This window comes from Petaurus breviceps, unplaced genomic scaffold (genome assembly GCF_028583685.1).
Source record: "Petaurus breviceps papuanus isolate PSGF00001 unplaced genomic scaffold, PetGlider_PUasm1.0 118, whole genome shotgun sequence".
Lineage (NCBI taxonomy): Eukaryota > Metazoa > Chordata > Mammalia > Diprotodontia > Petauridae > Petaurus > Petaurus breviceps.
This window is the reverse complement of record NW_027185616.1, coordinates 17,879,119-17,896,360: the sequence shown is the minus strand read 5'-3', so window position 1 is coordinate 17,896,360 and position 17,242 is coordinate 17,879,119. Positions and strand designations below refer to the sequence as shown.

The 17,242-nt window shown below is 39.7% G+C and overlaps 1 long non-coding RNA gene across 1 annotated transcript in view; it reads right to left on the bottom strand.

Moving 5' to 3' along the window:
* Positions 1-13,524, bottom strand: part of LOC138161342 (uncharacterized) — a 62,026-nt gene extending 48,502 nt beyond the window's left edge. The window contains exon 1 of the long non-coding RNA XR_011168336.1: positions 12,583-13,524. This is a non-coding gene — a long non-coding RNA (uncharacterized lncRNA). The remainder of the gene's footprint in view (positions 1-12,582) is intronic.
* Between the last annotated feature and the right edge of the window lie 3,718 nt (positions 13,525-17,242).

Genomic DNA, 17,242 nt, shown 5'->3' with positions numbered 1-17,242 from the left:
GAAATCTTTACTTGGTTGTTTACATTTGTAAGATCATAAGCACCCACGTGTCCCTGTATTCAGGCTCAGCTTAGCATGGTACAGTGAGGGCAGGTGAAATCTGGTATTCAGGCTGTTGCCAAAATAGCAGATGGAATTGGGTTTGGCTTCATGGACATCAAACCATCTAAAGGGGGAGGGAGGGTTCCTGGAGCATGGATTTTCTTCAGTTCAGTTAGGCAGTTCTCATTATGTCAGCTGTTTTAGGAGTTTACTGGCTATTCAATATTTTCATTTGTTACCATGTGCTCAGTAATAATTAACAGAGGAAATTTTTAATGAAATGGCTTGGAGCCTTTGGGGATAAAAAGTACCCAAGCAAACTTCCTCCCTGTCCCTCTCCCCCTTTTCTCTTTTCCCACCTCCCGTTCTCTGCCACAGTGTTGACAGGTAACTTACTTATGTTACACTAGAAAACATTGTGACAGGTGGGTGTTCTTTAGCATATTAATTTACACTGGTCGCCATCCAAAGGGGATTATGGGTAACCAAACTCTGAATTTTGAAGGGGAGTTATATGTCCCCTGAAATCCCCATTTCACATAGTTAATAGACACTAGATGTATGTGCCAGGGTATGGTTGTCCGGCTGCTGCTATTGGGTGGCTGCCTCATAGCTTGTCCTGGAAACAGAGCAGAAAGCACAGATGTAGTTAGGGACCTCTTGGTATCCAGCCCCCATCTGAAAAGCTCCATTTGGCATCATCATAGGCAGGAGGCCTCTGGTGGCCAAGTTTACTGCTCATCTGTGAAATCTGCTTAGAGAAAAAGGGAATCTAATGATTGACCCTGCAGTTGTGGGTTTTGAGGTGAACCCTTGGAACATGAAAAATAATGCTTCCCCTCGCTCCTTTCCTTCCTTGCAAAAGTGAAGGACTATGGATGTAGAATATGGTATATAGTCTCAGCCTCAGTTGATGTATTGGTTAATTTTGCTCAACTATTTCCTTTCCTTCTTTCTTATTTATTTTTGTTATAAGAAATGGCTTACAGGATAAGGGAGAGGAGGAGGGCAAATTTTGGAAATGAAGATGACATAAAAACAAAAAGACATCCATAATTTTTTTTTAAAAAAGTGCTGCTTTCATTTCCATTTTCTCTCAGTTAAGTTTTTCTCATTTTGCTTAAAGCACATATTTGATAGTCATGAAGAAAACAATTTAAATATATAACAGGTCTAAGGTAAATATATACATATATACATATAGATATATACATACATACACACATATAAGTGTGTATATGGGTATGTATGTATATGTGTGTATATGTATTTGCTTTTTGAATTCTTAAAAGACAGAGATAAAGCATGTGGATAAAGGGATTTCCTTAAAGTAAGGAAGATCTGGGTCCAAAACCTGCCTCTGATACGCACTAATTATATGATTATGGACAAATCACTTAGGGTGATAACTTTGAGACAGAAGACAACTCAGAACCATATAATCTAATCCCCTCATTCTTCAAATGAGGAACTTGAGCGTCATAGAGGTTAAGTGACTAGTCCAGGATTACATATATCTTATGCGTCTGAGCTGGGATTATTAACATCTCAGCTACACAAATAGCCCTCCAAGACTCTAAGTTACAGACAAGTTGGCAATCTACACACAGAGGAAGCAGTTTTCATGTTAGGAGCTCCTAAACCATATAGGAAATTATAGGTCTGAACTACCACTTCCTATTACTGTCCCCCCACCTCCCCTCCAAAATTAGAATGAGAATGCCAGTATGGCTTGATGGGATGGGTCCAGAACTCAGAGTGAAGAGACTTGAATACAAATCATGACCTTAATGGCCTTACCTTAGGCACTCTGAGTTTTACTTTTTTTCATCTATAAAATGATCTCCAAGGTATCTTTCAGTTCTAAATCCTATGATCTATAAAATGGCCAGAATAACATTGACTACCCAGCTAATGGTACTATTGTGATTTGAATGCTTTGGAAATCTTAAAGTCATATATATAAGGCTAGAGACAGAACTTGTGATTTCATTAGTATAAGGGACTCTTAGATGAGAGACTCCCTCCACTATGGGAAGCTGGCATTTTCTAAGAGAATTGCCTAAGGCACTGGTAGACTGAATTGCCCCTCCTCTGATTGGAACTTTCATTTTAAGGAAGTGCCCAGGCAAGTCATCCTTCATTCAACTCCTCTCTTTTCTGTGATCTCAACTCTCTGGGCTCTCAAAACTTAAAAAAAAACCCAACAAATGTTAAAAGTTGTTTTAACATGTAATTGGGGAAAAAATAAAATATTATTTTTAAAAAGTCAAATGTCTCACTTTTCATTCAGTAAGCCAGAGAACTAATGATGAAAATCATGACTTTAAGCAAGCAACTGTGAAGATTTATATCTCTGATTGCATCCATATCTCTTTGGCTTTTCTATACTTACTGGATATAGAATCGAAGTAAAATGAGTCTCCTGTCATATTGCAATATTCTTTATGATACTCTGGGGAAAATTAATAATCTCACATTATTTTTTTGGCTCCTGATCCTCCCAAGACAAACCAACATCAAAAGCACAAAAACTGTTGTGCCATTTGCTAAAGTAGGTACAGCCAGGCTTTTAAATGGAGCCCAGAGACATAAATATGGATATATAGGTATCCAGGGATGCTACAGAACTTGTCCTTATGATGTTGAAACCAGTGATTACAATCCAGGCATTGCTTATTTGTCATTTAGGCCAAGGTTGTCTATCTTTGGGAGCTTAGAGGCAAATAACAGAAGAAACATTTGCAGTAAATTCTGAAATTCCAGAGAATAGACAATGCTAGCATTAGGAACTTCTTTATCCAGAGGTTTTGAGCCATAGAATCAAAGGAATAGAAGAGATCCAAGAACATAGGGCACAGAATGTCAGAGTTAGAAGGGAACCTAGAGGCTGTCTAGTCCCACCCCATCATTTTACAGATGAGGAAACTGAGCCCCAGAAAGGATAAGGGACTTATGATTGTAGGCAGACACTAGGTTTTTTCTTAAGTTTACAAAAGAAGGAGCTTTGCTGAAAACAGATGTGGATGATATAGGCAGTAATGTGGGCAGCTGGATGGAGATCAATGACCTTGCTTCCTTGGTTTATCTTTTTTATGACTTTAATTCCTTTGTATTCAAAGCCAGAGTGGATCTTGGAAGGGTCTACCTCTAAACTAGGTAATTTTCTGTAATAGGTGACTTCTATATCATATCTCTATTGGCAGTTAGGTGGCACAATGGATAGAATCCTGGATATGCATTCAGGAAGACCCAAATGAAATCCTACTTCACACACTTACTAGCTGTGTGACTTTGGCCAAGTCACATAAACTGTCTGGGCCTCAGTTTCTCCATTTATAAAATAGGGATCATATTAACACCTGCCTCCGAGAGTTATTGTGAAGATGAAATGAGATAATATTTGTAAAGTGCTTTGCAAGGCTTAACTCACTGGGTTTTAATAAATGATAAGAGGCATCATCATCAACATTGTCATCATCATCATCATCATCATCATCATCATCATCATCATCACCATCATCATCATAGCAGTTGAAAAGAAAATACTTAATTAGTGTTCACTTTGTCTGACTATTGTAGGCTCCAACAAAAGAGTTGCCAGCCTGCCCCTAACACAGAGTTAAGGGATGGAGATTTTGCACCCAGGGCAGCCATTATATCAGCTCCACATGCTACAGTGTCATAGGATTATAGAATTAGAACTTAAAGGGCCCTTAAAGGTCCAACCTTTTCATTTTAAAAGGCAGAAAATTGAGAATTGACTTGCCAAAAGTTTCACAAGTAGTAAGAGGAGGAATCAAGATTTGAATCTGAGTTCTCTGCCTCCCAATCCAATTTTCTGATTTATAATGCTGCCTCTCATGGCTCAGGATTGCCAAGTCGCTAACTGAGAGTCAAGAACCATTATTCTTTATACACGAGATTGCAACTCCCATCTCCATGCCTTCACACAAGCTGTCCTCCATGCCTGAAATGCACTCTCTCCTCACTTCTCTCCCTTGGGATCCAGAAATCCCCTCAAGGCTCACTTCAAATGTCACTTCCTATACAAAGACCCTCCTGATCTCCCTAGGTGTTTGGTGGGCTTCTCTACCAAATTAATTAAGTTCTATTCTATTCTACGCTATTCCATTCCATTCCATTCTATTACATCTTATTCTATCCTATCCTATCCTATCCTATCCTATCCTATCCTAGCCTATTCTATTCATGTGTGCGTGTGTGTGCGTGTGTGTGCGTGTGTGTGTGTGTGTGTGTGTGTGTGTGTGTGTATTTGTTATTTGGTCGTTTTCAGTCCTGTCCAATTCTTGACCCCATTTGGGTTTTTCTTGGTGAAGAGACTGGAGTGGTTTGCCATTTCCTTCTCCAGTTCATTTTACAAATGAGGAAAACGGAGGCTCACAGGCTTAAATGACTTGCCTAGGGTAAGATAACTAGTAATGTCTGAGACTAGATTTGAACTCAGGTCTTCCGGACTCCAAGCCAGCTCTCTATTTACTGAGCCACCCAGCTATTTGATTCCTTCCTCCCCATGTTAGTTTCAATTTTAGCTTCTTGTAAACAATAGCTGTTGTTTTATCTGTCTCCATGTCATTAGTCCCTAGAGCAGGGACTGGCACATAATAAACACCTGTTAAATTCTTTTTAGAATTAGACTGAATCAAGTTTGTTTTTTTAAAATTATTATTTATTTATTGAAAGCATTTTTTTTGCCTTTTAAATTTTGAGTTCCAAGTTCTCTCCTTCCCTCCCACCCTTTGAGAAGGCAAGCAATATGATATCAATTATACATGTGAAATCATGCAAAACATATTTCCATATTAGCCATGTTGCCAAAAAAAGGCAAAAAATAAAATGAGAAAATTATACTTCAATTTCACTCAGAATTCACCAGTTTTCTCTCTGGAGGTAGTTAGTATTTTTTCATCTTAAGTCCTTTGCTGAACCGAGTTTAACCCAGGTCTCCTGACTATGTTTGAAAAAAGAAAGTGATGAACGTTTTAAGTAAATGTCCCTTTTTGGGGGGAGATTGGTGTTGGTAGAAGGAGGGAGAAGATTAGGAAAGAAAACAAAGGGGATTAGTTTGCTTCCATATAAGTCAGTCAACAATCATTTATTAAGCATGTTAGGCATTGTACTAAATTTTGGGGAAATGAAGAAATGAAAAAATATTTGCTGCCTACCTAATGGGGGAGACAACATGCAAACAAGCTATAGACAACAGAAAATGGAAACAATTAATACAGAGGAGGCAGTAGTATTGAGATAATATTTGTATAAATGCTTTGTGAGGTGTTATCATCATCATTGTCACAGCATTAGAAAAGACTTAATTGGTGATCACTTTGTCTGACTGTTATTGGCTATGACAAAAGAATTGTCAGCCTGTCCTTATTAGGGAGCTGTGGGACAGAGCTTCCTCAGGAAAGATGGAGGGGGATTGGGAAATGCTTCTTCTAGAAGATGGCCTTTTCGGTGGGACTTGAAGGAAGTAAAGTCAGGAGGCAGAGATGAGGAATGAACCATGCGAGAGATTTGATGGCTCATATCAGATTTCCCCTGGGATGAGGTACCCATATTCTAAGTCCTAAATATCTCTTCCTATAGCCAAAACATGGCACCAGTTGTTCCCAACATATGAAAACACAACTATTGTTTCTCTCATCCAATGCTTGGAACAGCTTAGGTCTAATTAGCTCTCAAGACCATCTGGAAGGTCAAGCACCAGGTGCTCCCTTGGCCTTGGCAGAAATGGTCAACTCTAATGGCCAAATAAAAAAAATCTTTTTCTTTTTTTTCTTTTTTAAATGCAGCAGAGGGACGACATAAACCCCAGAGAGTACTTTCAAGATTTGGGAATTTTATAAATAAAGTACATAACACTTGTAATGAAGCTTTGGAGCCAGACTTTGTTGATGCTCCATTTGAGATGCATGCAACAGATGTTCACAGCTGCATCTGTATAGCTGGCTGGTCCGAAGGCGAAAAGGACACATGCTGCTTATTTTATTTGGGGGGTGCTTTAGGGGGTAAGGAATGAAGATTGTTTTGAAGAGTGAAGAAAAATGCTAATGCTGATTGTCATGGTGACTCTTCTCCTTCCTTTAAGTTTTATAGAATGGAACCATTTTAAAAATATTTATTTTTATGGTTCCATCATGTACTTTTGAGGCACCTTAATATAGCAGATAGACCACTTGCTATGGCAGTCAGAAAACCTGGATTTAAATTCAACCTCTGGGGCTTACTACCTGTGTGATCTCAAGTCACTGCAGTAACCTGGGCCTCTGTTTCCTGTTCTGAAGATGACAAAGTTGAAGAACTAAATTGTTCCTGAGAGCTCTTTTAGCTCTAAATATCATCCTATAATCTAATGACATTTGCTTTAAAATGACAATGATTTCTCTGCATTGAACCCACCATTTTAAACAAGAGGGTGGAATCAAACCACAAGGAAACTATTTGACAGGGGTATAGATCATGTTGCACATCTTTAGTCCCCTACCACTTTACAAAAACAAGGAGAAAGTTTTCATCATCTATTTTCCAAGAACAGAACTGATCCTTATGAGTTATCAGAGTCCAGCTGCCTTTAGTGCTGTTTTTGTTGATATTATTACATAAACTCTTCTCATTCTATCGAGTTTATATTCCATAGGTTTATGTAGGTCTTTAGGTGTTTGAATTCCTCTGGGGCCATTACTTTTGAACTTGTTTCACTCCTTTAAAAACAGATGATTTGAATAGAGGTTTTAAATTTGGGCTGCCAATTTCTTTTTCAGACTTTATTTACTCTTAATAATGTTTATTGAAATGAAACATGTTTTCCTGGACACTTTACAAATGTATGATACAAAGGAACAGTGGTAAACTTCCCCTTTATTCAAAAGGATTACTTTTACACTTATAACTTTTAAAATGTGAGAAAAGAGGGCATTTAAAAAAATCACTAAAAAATACCATTGCTAGGAGATACATATACAGTAGGACTAATTTTACTCTAGGGAATGTAGCTTGCTGACAACTATCTACTGAGACACTTTGCTGTGAAAAAACATTGGGTTCTTTAAAAAAGAATAATTTGTAACTTTGTCACGAACAACTAACTATTATTTACAGTTGTGTGGTTGTTTGTAAGAGTTGTTGCAGTGATTAAAAATATAACTCATATAGCTAAGGATTGTTGGCGAGCATGGGGAGAGGAAGTGTTACACAGTGAGAAAAGTGTTAGAAAAAGACTCTGGAAACCTGAGTTTTAATATTAGCACTGAAATTTGCTAGCTGAGACCCAGAGATTGTTGGAACATAGACCTAGGGATGGAAGTAACTCTAGAAGGAATCTAGTCTAACCCTCTATGTTAGAAATGAGGAAATAAGAATGTAAAGTGACTTGCTCAAGATCATGGAAATAGAAGATGGCGGAGTAGAAGCACGACCTCTGAGCAGCTCCAGCTTCCAGCTTGCCCAATCATTTTAAAAAGGAGACTCTGAACAAACTTTGGAGCTGCAGAACCCAGAAAATGACACAGAACCTCCCGCTGAGGACAGTCCAGGAGGATGGCAGGAATTGGCAAGCACAGCACTCTGGGAGCTGAGCTCAGGCCTGCGTGAGCCAGAGGTTTTAGCCCCAGGATGTGTCTGACCAGCCACCAGGCCAAATGGACTCCAGATCAGCATCAGCTGTGGCTGTTTCCAGAATTATCAACACATAGATGCAAAGGACAAAGTGAGAGGTCAGTGCAGTCTGGACTTTGGGAGAGTAAGTGGGAGTGCATTGGCTTTTGCCCCCAGGGCAAGAAGCCTCTGAGATGTGGCACAGCCAGCCAGCGCCACCTTGAAGCTTCAGCTCGTGGCCTGCAGAGTGTAGGGGGACCAAGCACCAGTCTGAGGGGTAATCACTCTTGCTTTAACCTGTTTATGTCTGGATTGCAGTCTAGGGTAGAGGTCCTGGGGCATGTGTCCAGCTTGCCAGAGCGTGTGGAGGCCTCAGAGAAGGCACCCATCTAATACCTCTGGCAGCTGAGAAAGCCCCAGTGTTTGGGATGAAAGCTCCCCTGTCTGGTGGCAGAGTCCTACTGTGGCAAAAAGCCCAGGGGTCAAGTGACTGAGGGGTGACGTGACCAGGTAAAGAAAACAAAGCAGATAGAAGATTTCAACTTCTTGACTCCTATTTTGAGGGAAAAAAAGGAGAAAAGCATGGAACAGGAGGAAGACAGTGAAGTCAGATCTCCTGCACCAAAAGCTTCAAAGGAAAATATGAGCTGGTTACAGGCCATAGAGAACCTTAAGAATCAGATAGGAGAAGTGGAGGAAAAATTGGGAAGAGAAATGAGAATGATGCAAGAAAATTACAAAATGAGAGTCAACAGCCTGACTGAAGAAAATCACACCTTAAAAAATAGAATAACTCAAATGGCAAAAGAGGCTCAAAAAGGCAATGAGGAGAAGAATGCCTTAAAAAAACAAATTTGCCAGATGGAAAAAGAATCTCAAAAGCTCAATGAGGAGACTCATTGCTTCAGAATTAAATTGGAGCAAATGGAAGCTAATGACTTTATGAGAAACCAAGATGCTGTTAAACAGATCCAAACAAATGGAGGAATAGAAGGCAATGTGAAATATGTCATGGGAAAAACCACTGACCTAGAAAATAGATCCAGGAGAGATAATTTAAAAATTATTGGAATACCTGAAAGCCATGATCAAAGTAAGAACATAGAAATCATCCTCCAGGAGGTTCTCAAAGAAAACTGCCCTGATGTTTTAGAACCAGAGGGCAAAATAGAGGTTGAAAGAATCAACTGATCACCTCCTGAAAAAGATCCCAAAAAGAAAACTCCTAGCAATATTATAGCCAGGTCCTAAAATTCCCAGATTGAGGAGAGAATATTACAAGCAGCCAGGAAGAAACAATTTGAATATTGTGGAAACACAATCAGGATAATCCAAGATCTGGCAGCTTCTATACTGAAGGATCGACGGGCTTGGAATATGATATTTTGGAGGTCAAAGGAGCTGGGATTAAAACCAAGAATCACCTACCCAGCAAAACTGAGTATCATGTTTCAGTGGAAAATATGATTGTTCAGTGGAATAGAGGACTTTCAAGCACTCTTGTTGAAAAAACCAGAGTTGAAAAGAAAATTTGACATTCAGATACAAGAAGCAAGAGAAGCATGAGAAGGTAAACAGGGAAAAGAAATCATAAAGAACTTATCAAAGTTGAACTATTAACATTCCTACATGGAAAAATGATAATTGTAACTGATGGAACTTTTCTCAGTATGAAAATAGTTGAAGGGAATAGAAATATACATATGTATATATATGTCTATATATGAAAGTATATGGGCATATAAATACATATGTGAATGTGTGTATATATGTTTACAGGTATACATAGATATAGGGCACAGAACCTATTTAACAGGAAGGGATGATACTTAAAAGGTGAAATTAAGAGGTCAGAGAGGAATATAATGAGAGGATATGGGGAGAGACAGAATGGGGTAAACTATTTCATAAAGAAGAGGGAAGGGAAATGGTTACAATGGAGGGGAAGAATAGGAAGGCAAAAGGGAATGGGTGAAACTTATTCTCATTGAACTTGGCTTGGGGAGGGAATGAAATACACACTAAATAAATACACACTCACCCTACAGGAGAGTAGGAGGGAAAGGGATCAGAGGGGTGGATGATGGAAGGGAGGGCAGGCTTGGGGGGAGGGAAGTTGGAAGCATCCACTTTTGAAAACGTATGGGATCAAAGTAGTGAATTGAACAAGTGGGAGGTGGGATAGGAGGGAGTGAAATATAGTCAGTCTTTTACAATTTATCTACTATGTTATTGTTTTGCATTAGCTGCACATGTACAACCTATACTGAACTGCTTATCTTCCCAGTAAGGGTGTGTGACAAGGGAGGAAGGGAATGAATCTGGAATTCAAAGTTTTAAAATCAAATGTTTAAATATATTATTATTATTATTGTTATTAATACTATTTTACATGTAAATAATGGGTGATAAGATGTACAGGCACTGGGGCATAGAGATCCACCATGCCCTACTGAAAAAGTTGAAAAGGGTATGGGAGAAAATATGGGAGAGAGCAGATTGGAGGAGGGGATATCCTGTGGGACTGCTATTTTGGGGTGGTGGGTAGGGGAAAACAGGGAGAAAATTTGTAACTTAAAATCTGGAGGAAATGAATGATGTAAATCAGAAGCTAATAAAATATTTGAAAAATGGAAAAAAAAAGAAAAATACTATCCACATCCCCAGAGAAAGAACTGATGTTGTCTGAATACAGATTCAAGCATTCTTCTTTTTGGCTTTCTTTATTTTTCTTGAGTTTTTCCCCCACTTTGGTCTATAATTTCTTTCACAACATCACTGTTACAGAAATGTTTTACATGGCATAACCTGTATGGAATTGCTCTCCTTCTTAATGAGGGGGGATGGGAGGAAGAAAGTGAGAGAATTTGAAACTCAAAGTTTTAAGAAAGAATGTTTAAAAAAATTGCATGTAATTGGGGAAAATAAAACAGTAAATTACAAAAAAAATCATGGAAATAGTAAGTAATAGAGTCAGGATTTGAACTTAATGCTTGTGACTTCAAGATCAGCCCTGAAACTTCAACATACTTTCCTCTAATGGATAGTCTAACACTGACACTATCTATTTCACAAAGCAAAAGTTTTGTAAAACTAAGGCCTATAGCAATATGGGTTATAATTGTGAGAATGAGGTACTAGATCTTTCTGTCCCATATGACAAAAAACAGAAAATAATAAAAATTGGAGGGGATGTGGGAAAACTGGAACACCAATGCAGTTGGTGGAGTGGTAAACTGATCCAGCCGTTATGGAGAGCAGTTTAGAACTATGCCCAAAGAGTTATAAAGCTGTGCATACACTTTGATTCAGCAATACCACACTACTAGGTCTGTATCTGAAAGAAAGAGCAGAAAAAAGGAAAAGAAACTATTTGTGTGAAAAGAAAAATTCAGCAGCTGTTTTTGTGATGGCTAAGAATTAGAATCTGTGGGGCGACCAGGTAGCACAGCGAGTAAGAGCACAGGCTCCAGTGTTGACAAGACCTGGAGATCGAATCCCGTCTCAGACACTTAGCTCCCACCCAGAAACACCTGGCCGTGTAACCTTGAGCAAGTTACTTAATCGCAATTGCTTAGGGGTGGCCAGGTGGCTCAGCGAGTAAGAGTACTGGCTCCAATGTCGGGATGACCTGGATCAAATCCGGGCTCAGATACTCAGCACCACACCCAGAAATAACTGGCCGTGTAACCTTGAGCAAGTTACTTAACCCCGATTGCTTTAAAAAAAAAGAATTAGAAGCTGAGGGGATGCCCATCATTTGGGGAATGACCAAACAAGTTGTGGTATATGATTGTAATGGAATATTATTGTGAAATGATGAACAGCATGCCTTCAGAAAGACCTGGAAAGACTTATATGAACGGATACAAAATAAAGTAAGCAGAACCAGAATGCTGTACACAGTTACAGCAGTACTGTACAATGAAGAGCTGCGAAGGACTTAGCTATTCTCAGCAATACAATGATCCAAGATGATTCCAAAGGACTTGTGATGAAAAATGCTATCCATCTCCAGAGAGAGAACTGATGTCACCCGAATACAGACCAAAGCTTACTACTTTTCATTTTTTTCTTTTGGAAGGGTTTTGAGCATTTTTGTACAAAATGACTAATATGGATCAGATTACTTACTATCTCAAGGAGCAAGGAGGGAAGCGAGTGAGGAAAGGAGAGACTTTGGAAGTCCAAACTTAAAAAAAAACAATGTGTTAAAATTATTTTTACATGTAATTGGGGAAAACCAAAATATTATCTAACAAAGAAGTGTTTATACTATCTCCACAGTCCCTTTTTGCATTAAACTCAATCCTCACTCTTTCTTACTTCAAATATGAAGTTACTAAACCTTGCCACTGCTCTCTCCACCTCCTTCTATTATACCTCCTTCTTTCAACTCATATAGCCCCCACCCTATTCAGATTTTCATCCTTCCTAGCATGGTCTATTAAAAGTACTTCTAGTGGGACTCCCTCCCTCCAGCTTCTCCCCATTTCTATCTATCCTCCATATAGCTACCAAATTATATTCTTAAGGACAGATCTATCCATTTTATTCCCCTACTAAATAAATTTCATTGGCTATTTTCTCCTGGATAAAATAGAAACTCTGGCTTTTAATGTTCTTTATAACTGGGCCACAACTTACTTTATATGTTACATTACATTATACATTACTCCTCATCCAGTATTTAATGACCCAGTCAAATTGGCCTTCTTGATGCTTCTTGCATGTGGCTCTCCATGTCCCATCTCTACACCTTTGTACTGCCCATCATTCTCCTTGCATGGAATGTGTACCCTTTCTGCTTCCGCCTTTTAAAATTACTTTCTTGAAGAGACTTAGCTCTAGCGCTACCTTCTGCACTCATCCTCCCTAATGCTATTCATTCCCCTGCCTGCCTTGTATTTATTTTGTACCTACCTGTTTAATGGATGTCTTACACGTGTGTAGAGGAGTCAGTTTCAGGGAGAGTCAGGATTATGAAAAACGAGGGTGTCTTCGATGGACTGTGAAGCATACATAGATACTCGGTAACTGTTCCCTGTCTTCTAACCATGTGGTTAGGAGAACAATTCTTCTGATTACCTGTAGAGCCAGAATTGGGAGCATCTTTAATAAAATCTGCTTTAGGCTTATCCTAGTCTCTGGTAGTTATTCTCCAGGATCCTGCAAATTAAGGTATCCAAAAATGAAATTCTTGGATGGAGAATCTCTCTCCAGTAATACCTAACAAACTAGTCAGAGAATAAGTCCACTTGAATCAGGAAGAAAAAAAACAAACAAACAGCAAGAACTTTCTAAAAACCATAGCTGTCCCAAACTAGATATTGTGACCTTGGAAAGCCAGGGGTTTCCTCTTATTCAGGGTCTTGAGGCAAAGATTAAATGTCTAATTGCCAGATGTTATGATGGAGATTTCTGTTAGCTACAGCTTGGGCTTCATGGCTGCCAGGGTCCATTCCAACTTTGAAATGCTGTTATTCCACAATGATTTCTATAGCCTTGTTAAAGTTTGAGCCTAGATCTGTCCATTTGAAAAAAACATACGTGAACAGATCTTTGGTAGCTGCCTTGAAGGAAAAAGATATCCATTTTCCCTTTTGCTTTTAAGCTGTGTCATCACACTGCCCTGCTACCATGAGGTTGAGCTGATATTTCCACACGATGGCCTCTTTTCTTTGCTGATCAATCTGTTCCATGCTCTCTAGGCATACTTCACTGCCAAAAATATTTCACAAGGAAAATAGCATGTGAGAAAGGCCAGAGCTGGAGAAGTGAGATAACAACACATTAACAAGCTTTGCTCAAAAAAGTGGAAATCTCTTTTTCTGGAGCAGGGTACATCAGGAACCCTGCAGGGCTTTGGATAGGTCCGTAAGTCTGAGGTCTGGGGGAAAGTCTAGTGATTTTGTTCTTGAAAGTGAAGGATCACTGCCACCTGTGGACAGCAGTTAGCATCAACACAGGAACACGCAAAGGCTAAGTGACTGGGATGGAACAGAAGGAAACTCCAAATAACCCTTCTAGGCAAAGACTTTTTGAAGAGAGATGGACTGTAGAAATATGGCTGTCTTTGATATCTACCTGATATGGTCTTTTCCCATCACACCATTCATTACACAAAGCTGGGCGGGATTGTCAGTTAACACATTAGATGCCTAGACAAAAAAGCAAAAAGGGAAATGCTGATGGCTCAAGTATACCCAACTCTTAGCTGAAAAGAATCCCCAAAACCATGTTCCTGAAGGATTCAGTTGGAAGAGAGATTAAACTAGTTCTGCTTGGCCGCAGAGAACAAAGCTAGGACCATGGGGTGGCAGTTCCAAAGAGGCAATTTTAGAGTTATCCCTGACAATTAGACTTATCCCACATGGGTCACTTTGAAAGGTAGTATGTTCCCTTTTAATTTAATTATTCAATCTGGGGCCTGAGAACCCTTTTTAGAGTGTGTTGTAGATGGGTTCCTATTGAATGAATGAATGAAAAAGCATTTCATTGCTTACTATGTGCCAGCCACATAAGTGCTGGAAATGCAAATGAAAAAGTGAGACAGTTCCTGCCTGCCCTCAAGGAGCTTATATTCTAATATAAGGGGGACACAACAGATATAAGAGGGTGGGGTCCAGAAGGGAATTTTTATATAAGGAATCACAGGGAAGATAAGTTCATCCATAGGGCAGTTAGCAGATATGTCCTGTATAGAAGCAATGGCATCATCTGTTTTATTACTATGCCTCAATTATGGGACCATTACTATTGAAGGTTGGTGGGAAGGGAGTGAGGTGGGAGGGGAATGCCTGATGTGACATGAAGCATGGTTTTGTCTTGAATTAGATGGCTCTGGGGGTGACTTCTAAGGTCTGAGCTTCTGTGGTTCTATAATCCTCTCTGGAATTCAGGGCCAAGGCATGGGCTAGTTTACATAAGTCAATTGCTTCTATCTAGGTCACTTGAAGACTCAGTTACCTTGGTTTTCACTGGCGTTCCCTAAAGGGAATACTTGACAATGTTCCCATAACTGTGAAAAAGACCCCTGACTAGGTATTAATCTTTTTTTCTGCACAGTACAAATTCTCCTTCTGTGCCCTGCAACCTTTAGGTCTTTAAGTTATACTGACAACTCTCCTCATTATCTTTCTCTCAAACCCAAACCTCTTCCAGACTATGCTATTATGTCAATAATAATGTCATTTTCTCACACTTTCTAATTATCCCTAACTCTTCATTCTGCTTCACAACATGTATTAAATCAGCTACTAAATTTTGCCATTTCTATTTTCACAGCAACTCTCAAGTCTGACCTCATCTGACCACTTATATCGCCACTGTCTTAGTTCAGGCCTTTGCTGACATCTTGCCTATTGCAATGACCTCCTAACTTCCCTCCTTCTCTAGTCTCTCCCCACTCCAATCTATTTCCCACAATGGATGCCAAGCTGACTTTTCTAAAGCAGAAGTCTGACCGGATACCCTCTGTTTCTCCAAACCCAACTAACTAGAAGCTTCCTACTTACTATGGGATAAAACGAAAACTCCTTGGTTTATATTTTAAAGTCCTTCATAATTCGGCTCTTACCTATCTCTCCAACGTCATCATACATTACAATTTTTTTTTGTTACAGTACATAGTCCAAATACCACATCTTATCATTCCTCACACACCGAATCTCTTGTCTCCACACCTTTGCTATGGCCACACTCCATGTACTTCATCTCACAACATAAAATCATTCACTTCCTTTAAGATTTCAGTTCAAACACTATCTTCTACAGGGAACCATTCCTGAGCTTCCAATGTTAGGACCTGTGTAAAAATGGGGCTAAGTCCAGAACATTTACATGATATTTTCCTCATCGGTGAAGACAGCACAGTATGCCTCCTTGAGGGGCAGAGTTGGTGAGAGAGAGACAGAGAGACAGAGACAGAGAGACAGAGACAGAGAGACAAGATAGACACAGAGAGAGACAGAGACACAGAGACCGAGAAAGAGGGACAGAGAAAGACAGAGAGACAGAAAAAGAGAGAGACACACAGAGAGACAAGAGAGACAGAGAGAATTAGAGTTATTAGTACATCAACATGTCTGATTTCCAGCCTACCTCCCTAGAGACTTTAGAGAATTTTCCTCTGGATGAGTTCAGGGACTGTCAGTTCTTTGGCATATTATCCTGTATTACTTCTCTTATATCTATTTGCTAACTGCTTGAATAAATAGGTTTACTCACTATTCACTATTTGTGATGGTCACTTGTGTAACTCTCATTTGGTTGAAAGTGATTAAGCCTTCACAGGGCCACCCCTCCCTCTGAAGGAATAGAGACAAGGAAAGCACCTTTAACTACGAAACATCATCTCCCTTAGACTAGCAGCTTGGGGGGCGTCCAGATGGACAGGGTTCTAGTCCGACATCCTTTCCCGAGGAGATGTGAATGACCATCTTTGTGGTCCTCCTTCTGATTCCATCCAGATAATAATCAGTCTACTTCCAGAGGAATCGACTCATGCCTCTGCAGCCTGCATCTTCATAATCTAGGTATACATACAAGTTAACTATGTGGACAACAGACACACAGACACACACAGACAGTCACACACACACACAGAGACACACACACAGGCACAGACACACAGACAGTCACAGACACACACACAGACACACACACAGGCACAGACACAGTCACAGACATACACACACACACACACCCACACCTCCCTACACCTATTCATTTTATATTTATTCTGTACAAACACCCTCTCCCCCACCCCCACACATTTTCTCCCCTGATACAATGCCAGCTCCTTGAGAGTAGGGACTATTTCATTTAAAAAAAATTGTGTTCACAGGTCTTTGTACATTGCTTGGCATGTAGCACGCACTTAATAAATAAACACGTATAGATTGATTCAATCTTCCTTGGACAGTTCAGAGTCAGATGGGCGGTTTAGCAATAACTCAAAGCTAGCAAAGCCCTCTAAGCAAGGTGCTGACACTTTCCCTCCTCTAATTTTCTTCTTAACCCTTTACAATCCATCTTCCAACCTTCTCACTCCACTGAAATTTCTCCCTCAAAAGCTCCTAATGATTTCTCAGTTGCCAAATCCTTTTCTCCTTCTTCGTTCTCCTGGACCTCTCTGCATCCTCTGACGCTGCCGATCACTCTCTCCTCCTCCATCGTCTCTTCTCTTGGGTTTGGAGCCTCCACTTTCTCCTAGATCTCCCATCACTCCTCTGTCTCCGTTGCTGGGGCCTCTTCTAGATCAAGGCCTCTTACTGGAGGAGTCCCTCAGTGTTCTGTCCTGGGCGTTCTTCTCTCCATCTATATCACTCCATTTGGTGATCTCATCAGCTCCAATGGATTTAATTAATATTTTATGCTAATAATTCTCAAATCTACTTGATCCAATCTCTTCTGACCTCCAATCTTACATCTCCAATTGCCTTTCAGACATCTCAAACTGGACATCCAGTAGACGTCTTAAACTCAATATATCCAAATAAGAACTCATTATTCCCCCAAACCTCACCCTGTTCTTTTACCTTTTACTCTGCTCTTTTATGAGAATGTTTGCTAGGGGGAA